The 8,802-nt window shown below is 50.6% G+C and overlaps 1 protein-coding gene across 3 annotated transcripts in view; it reads right to left on the bottom strand.

Moving 5' to 3' along the window:
• The window catches only part of BRD3 (bromodomain containing 3), a 38,247-nt gene extending 38,036 nt beyond the window's left edge, over positions 1 to 211 (bottom strand). The window contains exon 1 of one of the 3 annotated variants that reach the window (XM_023188961.2): positions 3 to 211. The gene's annotated coding sequence lies outside the window, so the exon portion shown is untranslated. The remainder of the gene's footprint in view (positions 1 to 2) is intronic. The other 2 variants (XM_023188963.2, XM_023188962.2) reach the window with 2 other exon arrangements.
• Between the last annotated feature and the right edge of the window lie 8,591 nt (positions 212 to 8,802).

Below are 8,802 nucleotides of genomic sequence, written 5' to 3'. Positions count from 1 at the left end.
ACCCCGTGTCGGGGACGGCGCCTGGCGGCGGATTTTCCGGTACCCCAGGACGGCGTGGAAGAAGCGGGAATGCAGCCAGCACCGCGGCCCTCGCCCGGGCACCCCGGGGCCCACGGGAGCCACCCTCGAACCCCGGCCGCGCACGGGCGGGGCGGCGCGCACCTGCCGGGAGCCCATGTTTGTAAACAAACCGCGCGCCTAATTAGCCTGGCGGGAGCGCGCCCGCGGGGCGGGGGGCGGGGCATCGGCGCGCGCGGGCAGGTCGGCCCCGCCCGGGGAGGAGCCGCGCTCAGCCCGCCCTCTGTGTCCCCATCTCCCCCACCCCTGACTTGCTGGGGCTCGGGCGCCCAAGTTCGCTGTGGCTGGAGAGGGCGCCAAGTCCCCAGAGCTGGAGAAGAGTTAGGGGTGTTCCCAGCTCGGGCTGGGGACATTCTCGCCCCAAGCCCCAGTTTCCCAATCTGCCCAGTGAGGGGCAGCAACTAGATACCAGGTTCCCAAGCTGAGATTCTGGGAGAGGGCCACCCCTGGCCCTTTTTCTGTATCTTGAAAGGGTCAGCCCGTGGACACGTTTTGCATCTTGTTTTGGGTGATGACCACTTGGGTTTACACATAAATCAATTTCATTTGTTTAAGAAGTAGTTTCGCTCTTGTCACCCAGGCTGGAGTGCTGTAGTGCAGTGGCTCGATCTTGGCTCACTGCAACGTCCACCTCCCGGGTCCAAGCGATTCTCTTGGCTCAGCCTCCCGAGTAGCTGAGATTACAGGCACCCGCCACCACGCCCGGCTAATTTTTATATTTTTTAGTAGAAACGGGGTTTCACCATGTTGGCCAGGCTAGTCTCAAACTCCTGACCTCAGATGATCCGCCCACCTCGCCCTCCCAAAGTGCTGGGATTACAAGTGTGAGCCACTGCACCAGGCCACATAAATCAATTTTAATCCAGCTGTAACTTAAGGTGGTTACACGTTGTGTATATTGACCCCAATAAAAAAGTCAAAGACAAAACAAGGTTTCTCGGTGCCTGCTGAACCTGCCAACTGCAAGGTCGACTTTCTTTGTGTGGGCCGCACCCACCCCAAGCTCCTGGGGTCCCCAGGTGTATTCCAAGTTGAGCAGCAGCTCCACTGCCTGGAATGCACACATCTATGCAATGTTCACAAAGTGAGTGCCAGCATAGAGACAATTCAACCCGATGCACACCCAGAAGGCAGGTGTTCTGTTCCAGGCTGACAGGTGAAACAGGCTCAGGGAGGCAAAGGGTCCTGCCCAAGGTCATGAAGCCAATTTGCAGCAGGGCTGAGACCCCAAAGCCCTGGGGTGTTAGGATGAGTTTGCAGGAGAAGCCAGCACCTTTCCCAGCCCTGCCCCTCTGTTTCTGCTAGGCGCCCAGGACCTTCTTACACCCCAGGGCAAGACTCTAGGACAAGGTTCCAGCCGTGCCTTTGTAGTTGGCAAAATGGACAAAGTGCAGTCCTCAGGCACAGGAAGGTCGGGGGAGGGGAATATGGGAGGCGAGGATCTGCAGGCACGTCCCTTAGAACTACCATCCTGGTTGTGTCCCCAAAGCCCCAGTGTAGTTCCTCAAACTACAGGCTTCTGTGTTAGCCACCTTAGAGGCTGCAACCCATTCCTGCTGTCTGCATCTCATCTCCTTGGGTATCTTGAGCACTCTGGCCACCAGGATGGCCACCTCACCACCTACACAGACCCCACTGCACTCCTTCCAAGGCCAGAACAAAAAGCCTTTCCACCTGGTCTTGACCTCAAGGAGCCCAGGTGCATGCACAAAGCAGGCTGCCCTGACCAGCCAGCAGTCTGAGGCTGCTGACCAAATGCCCCCAACCCTGATGGGCCTCCCACTGCCCTAAGATGACCCCCAGGAGTATGGCAGGAACCCAGGTCCTCCCTGGGCACTGGCTCAGATGGAAGAACCAAGGTCCCCTTCTTCTTTCCCTTCCCACTGCCCACCCACTTATGAGTGGCCCGGATGGTTCCATGGAGCCAACTTTCCTGAGGCTGGAGAAGTCTCCAGGAAGCAGAATCTGTAAGGGAACAGGACAGAAACTCTCATTTGAGCATCTCAGCCCCTGTGCTACTACTATCTCTGAGGACTAGTTTAGGGGCCACAGTGGCAAACAGCTGAAAGCCAGCAGGGCTGCCATTGAGAAGGGATTTGGGGTGTCTCTGTGGTCCCCTGCAGCCCCCAACAGCCCATCATCCTCTCCCTTCCTAGCCTCAGGCTCTTGGAGTTTCAACCTCTGGTACTGCTGAGTTTCCCAAGTGAAGCCACTTAATCTCCCCGACCCAGGTTTCCTCCCCTGTCACAGGAGGATAAAAATAGAACCTGATCTGGCAGCTCTGGGAAGGGAGGGGGGCGTGTGCAAAGGCTGGGACTGTGATCGGGAGCAGGCTGCTGCCTTTGCCTCCTTGGCCACCACTCACCTCTCTACCTTGACGTTTTACTTCCTGAGCCTCCTTGTGGACTGTCTCACAGCTCTGTAACAGCAAAGCACCTTGTCCATGAGATATCCCTAAACATCCTTCAACGGTATCTGGTACCTAGTGGGTGCTCAATACATAGTTGTTGAATGAATAAATGTTCTCTTCTGCACCTCTGTCCTGCCCTCCAGCCTCTATTTGCAAACCTCAGTGTAGCCCAGGCTCTACCAGTGAAGCAGCCACGTGCTCACATCTAAAGGAGACCCCAGAGCCAGGCTCCAGCCAGTACAGGAGCCAGGGCCTCAGCTGCCTCCTCCTCCTTCACCCATAATGCCCCTTAAGGCAGCAGTCCCCAGCCTTTCTGGCACCAGGGACCATGGAAGACAATTTTTCCATGGATGAGTGGGGATAGATAATGGTTTTAGAATCAAACTGTTCCATCTCAGATCATCAGGCACTAGATTCTTATAAACAGCACGCAACCTAGATTCCTTACATGCGCAGTTCACAGTACAGTTTGTGCTCCTGTGAGAATCTAATGCCGTTGCTGATCTAACAGGAGCCAGAGCTCAGGTGGGAATGCTCGCTTGCAACTGCTCACCTCCTGCTGTGTGGCCCTGTTCCTAACAGGCCATGGACCAGTAACAGTCCAAGGCCCCGGGGTTGGAGATCCTGCCTTAAGGCACTGAGCAGTTACATTATGGCACTGAAATTTATACATCAGTTTCTTGAAAGTTTCATTATCATGTGTCTTTCCCCAGGATTGATCAGCTCTCAGCACAACTTTTTAAGAAAATGAATTTCTGTCTCCACCAAGCAGAGGCTGGGCTACAGAGCACTCTGGAGGGTGGCGGAGCAGAGGTTTTTAAGTATACAATAATTAGTGCCTACTATGTGCCAGGCCCTGTGTCAACAGCCTTATGTACACCATTTTACTGAATCCCGGAACAGTTCGATGACGTAGGGATGATTATGTCTACTTTACAGGTGAAAATGGAGGCACAATGAGGTTAAATTACTAGCCTGAGCCATGAACCCAAATGTGGCTTCATATTTCATTTACCAAATATATTCCAGAAGACTGCACCTTGGTAGGGGAAGGTGAGGCATTAACTTGAGGAAGTAAATGCCCACATCTAAGTTCATTAAACTTCTCCTAGAAAAGGGTGGGGAGGCTGGACACAGTGTCTCATACCTGTAATCCCAGCAATTTGGGAGGCCAAGGTGGGCAGATCACCTGAGGTCGGGAGTTCGAGACCAGCCTGAACAACATGGAGAAACCCCGTCTCTCCTAAAAATACAAAATTAGCCAGGTGTGGTGGTGCATGCCTGTAATCCCAGCTACTTAGGAGGCTGAGGCAGGAGAATCACTTGAACCCGGGAGGCAGAGGTTATAGTGAGCCGAGATTGTGCCACTGCACTCCAGCCTGGGCAACAAGAGCAAAACTCTGTCTCAAAAAAATAAAAAGAAAAGGAAAGGGTGGGGAGCCCCATGGAAGGGAGGGAACTTGGAGTTGAGCCTTCTCACTTTCCTATTCTTCTCGTCCACAACATGGAAAATTTTTGCACAAAAATAATAGTAAAGTCCTTAAAGACATGGAGTGGAAAGGTCTCTGGTATAACCCGGGAGCGCAGGTGAACAGGGAGAGAGAGTTGTGCTGCAGCTGCATAAATTGGTTGCAGAAAGACAGTCAAAAGGAGGCAGGCAGGACAAGAAGACAGGTGGGCCAGGCCCAGGGGCTTCCACCTGCAATCCCACACTTTGGGAGGCTGAGGTAGGGGACTGCTTGAGCCCAGTAGTTGGAGGCCAATCTGGGCAACAAAGTGAGTGTCAGTATCTATGAAAAATCAAAAATTGGCCAGGCGCAGTGGCTCAAGCCTGTAATCCCAGCACTTTGGGAGGCCGAGACGGGTGGATCACGAGGTCAGGAGATCGAGACCATCCTGGCTAACACGGTGAAACCCCGTCTCTACTAAAAATACAAAAACTAGCTGGGCGAGGTGGTGGGCGCCTGTAGTCTCAGCTACTCGGGAGGCTGAAGCAGGAGAATGGCGTAAACCCGGGAGGCGGAGCTTGCAGTGAGCTGAGATCCGGCCACTGCACTGCACTCCAGCCTGGGCGACAGAGCAAGACTCCGCCTCAAAAAAAAAAACAAGAAAAAAGAAAAATCAAAAATTCAGCTGGGTGTGGTGGTGCACACCTGTGGTCCCAGCTACACAGGAGGCTGAGGCAGGAGGGTCGCTGGAGCCCAATGAGCTTGAGGCTGCAGTGAATTGTGTTTGTGCCACTGCACTCCAGTGCATGGGCGGCAGAATGAGACCCCTGTCTGGAAAAAAAGAAAAAAAAAGGACAGGACAGGTGACCCCCACTGAGTCTTAGTCTTCACATCTGTAAGATGGGTACAATAAATACCTACCTCTGCTAGGCGCAGTGGCTCACATCTGTAATCTGAGGCAGGCAGATCACGAGGTCAGGAGTTCAGACCAGCCTAGCCAACATGGTGAAACCCCCATCACTACTAAAAATACAAAAATTAGCCAGGCATGGTGGTGCACACCTGTAATCCCAGTTACTTGGGAGGTTGAGTCAGGAGAATTGCTTGAACCTGGGAGGCAGAGGTTGCAGTGAGCTGAGATTGCACCACTGCACTCCAACCTGGGTGACAGAGCAAGACTCTGTCTCGGAAAACAAAAAACAAAACAAAACAAAAAAATAGGCCAGGCGTGGTGGCTCATGCCTATAATCCCAGCACTTTGGGAGGCCGAGGTGGGTGGATAACCTGAGGTCGGGAGTTTGAGACCAGCCTGACCAACATAGAGAAACCCTGTCTCTACTAAAAATACAAAATTAACCAGGCATGGTGGCTAATGCCTGTAATCCCAGCTACTTGGGAGGCTGAAGCAGGAGAATCGCTTGAACCTGGGAGGCGGTGGTTGTAGTGAGCTGAGATTGTGCCACTGCACTCCAGCCTGGGCAACAAGAGCAAAACTCCATCTCAAACAAACAAACAAACAAACAACAACAACAACAAAAAACCCCACCTACCTCATAGGATTGGTGTGAGAATAAACGAAGTAGAAATACTCTCTCGTAAGCTAGAACATTCATTCGTTCGTTCACTCCAGAGGTACAGATGGGAGTTTCTATGCTCTCACCTCCTGACACTGCAAATTCAACAATGAACAAGACAAAGCCTTAGCTGATCCCCTCCTAGGGATAGACAGACGATCATAAATAACTAAAACATACAGTGTGCCTGATGGTGTTCCGTGCTAGGGAGAAAAGGCAGGCAGGAAAGGGAGGCAGGGAGACGTCATGGTCTCTGCCTGGTGTGGTCATGGCAGCTATATATGGCTAATAAACATCGTGGGTAATTTTATTTTTCTTTTTCATCATTGGTTTTTTCCACTTTTCTGTGGCAAATAGGTATTCCTAGGTAGGGAAAATTGAGTTTGGTTTTGAAAATCAGTCATCATGATGTCGTGGAGAGAGAGCTGGCCTGGAAGGTCCTATAAATCTCTTGGGATCCTTGCTGAATTTGTAGGTGCTCTTGGCATTCCTGAAGCTGATGGTTTAGGAGATGGTGTGCCAGCCCATCTTGGCTTTGCCATCCACAGGAAGGCTTTCTGCATTGCTGTCCTGGGACACCACAGCCCTGTCTGTGTTCCCTCATATCCCCAGCCACAGAGAAGGAGCCCCAAGACAATAAAATAAGTGTGTGTAAAAGGATTAAAAACATGAAATAAACTTTTTAAAAAAAGACTAACGAAATTTTCTGGAAGTTTTGAAAATAATCCCAGAACTTTGAAAAATAAAAAATATCGGCTACATGGAAATTTAAATCTTAGGGAAAGGGTTAGCCAGGCATGGTGGTGTGCACCTATAATCCCAGTTACTCGAGAGGCTGAGGCAGGAGAATTGCTTGAACCTGGGAGGCAGAGGTTGCAGTGAGCTGAGATCACACCACTGCACTCCAACCTGGGTGACAGAGCAAGACTCCGTCTCGGAAAACAAGCTTAGACGAAACCGAAGAAAGAATTAGTTCCTTGAAAGATAGATCTGAGGAAATCAGCTAGAATGAAGCTTAGAGAAACAGAGACAAAAAGCACAAAAATTGGAAAATTCAGTTGAGAAACAGGAAAGGGATGGTTATACAAAGTTAGTTCAGAAAAGTCACCAAGTGAATGACAGCAATTACACTTAGATGGCAGCAACAATCCCTGGTGAGCGGGGAGGATCTGATTTCCAGAGCTGCTGCATTATAATATTTGAAATGTCCAGTTTTCTTTCTTTTTTTTTTTTTTTTTTTGAGCTGGAGTCTCGCTCTGTCGCCTGGGCTGGAGTGCAGTGGCCGGATGTCAGCTCACTGCAAGCTCCGCCTCCCGGGTTTATGCCATTCTCCTGCCTCAGCCTCCCGAGTAGCTGGGACTACAGGCACCCGCCACCTCACCCGGCTAGCTTTTTTGTATTTTTTAGTAGAGACGGGGTTTCACCGTGTTAGCCAGGATGGTCTCGAACTCCTGACCTCGTGATCCGCCCATCTCGGCCTCCCAAAGTGCTGGGATTACAGGCTTGAGCCACCACGCCCGGCCACAAATGCCCAGTTTTCAACAAAAAAGCTACAAGGCATGCAAAGAAGCAAAGAAAGTGTGGCCCATACACAGGGACAAAAAAAAGGAATTAATAGGAACTCATCCTTAGGAAGCCCAAGCATTGGACTTACTACACAAAGACGTTGAATCGACTCTTAAATATGCTCAAGAGCTAAAGAAAACCATGGTCAAAGAGCCAAAGGAAACTATGAGCATGATATCTCACCAAATAGAAATGAGAAATAAAGAGAAATTATAAAAATGAACCAAATAGGCCTGGCGCGGTGGCTCAAGCCTGTAATCCCAGCACTTTGGGAGGCCGAGGCGGGCGGATCACAAGGTCAGGAGATCGAGGCCATCTTGGCTAACACGGTGAAACCCCGTCTCTACTAGAAATCCAAAAAAATTAGCCAGGCATGGTGGCGGGCACCTGTAGCCCCTGTTACTCAGGAGGCTAAGGCAGGAGAATGGCGGGAACCCGGGAGGCGGAGCTTGCAGTGAGCTGAGATCCGGCCACTGCACTCCAGCCTGGGCGACAGAGCAAGACTCTGTCTCAAAAAAAAACAAAAAACAAACAAAACAAAAAATATAAAATGGTTAAAATGGTAAATTTTATGTTATTTGAATTTTACATCCATAGTAAGATTTTTCAAATTTATTTTATTTGTAGAGACAGGGTCTCACTCTGTCTCCCAGGCTGAAGCACAGTGGTACAACCATGGCTCACTACAGTCTCGACTTCCCAGACTCAAGCAATCTTCCAACCTCAGCCTCTTGAGTAGCTGGGACCACAGGAATCCACCACCATGCCTGATTAAGTTTTTTTTTTTTTTTTTGAGAGACAGGGTCTCACTATGTTGCCCAGGCTGGTCTCTAACTCCTGGGCTCAAGTGATTCTCCTGCTTTGGCTTCCCAAAGTGCTGGGATCACAGATGTGAGCTGCTACACCCGGCCCAATAATAATAATTTTTAAAAGTCGTTGGCTCACCCTTATTCTCATGGCTAGTTGTCTGGAAACATGCAGAAGGGAAGGAGATGGTTGCACCCTTGGGAGATGCCACCAATCCAAAGCTCTTCAGAAACAGTGGGGCTCTGGAAAGGTTAGCAGTGGGGAGGTGGAAAGAGGCTAAAACACAGAGAACAACCAGTGGCAAAGAATGCATCACCTACAAAAGAATGGCAATAGAGCCGGACACGGTGGCTCACGCCTGTAATCCCAGCACTTTGGGAGGCTGAGGCGGGCGGATCACAAGGTCAGGAGATCAAGACCATCCTGGCTAACATGGTGAAACCCTATCTCTACTAAAAGTACAAAAAATTATCCTGGCGTTGTGGCGGGTGCCTGCAGTCCCAGCTACTCGGGAGGCTGAGGCAGGAGAATGGCGTGAACCCGGGAGGCGAAGCTTGCAGTGAGCCGAGATCGTGCCATTGCACTCCAGCCTGGGTGACAGAGCGAGACTCCGTCTCAAAAAAAAAAAGCGGGGGGGATAGAATAGAAGCAAGGCTGTCTGTAGCAGAAAGGGAAGCTAAAGAGAAAATAACTATTCACCTAGAATCCTCTAAATAGTGACACTACCATTCATGCGGAAGGGCAAAATTAAAGACTTTCTCAAACTGCCATGACAGCCATTGACAGAAACTGACCTCACTCTGAGGCCCACTCAAATAGACACTTCAATAAACAGATGTTGAACCCTGAGAAGGAATCATGAGCAAGGAAATCAGAAGACCATATGGGTAACTGCAGATGAGCTTGGACTGCAGATACC

The sequence above is a fragment of the Piliocolobus tephrosceles genome, chromosome 14, assembly GCF_002776525.5.
Source record: "Piliocolobus tephrosceles isolate RC106 chromosome 14, ASM277652v3, whole genome shotgun sequence".
Taxonomy (NCBI): domain Eukaryota; kingdom Metazoa; phylum Chordata; class Mammalia; order Primates; family Cercopithecidae; genus Piliocolobus; species Piliocolobus tephrosceles.
This window is presented reverse-complemented; position numbering and strand designations above follow the sequence as displayed.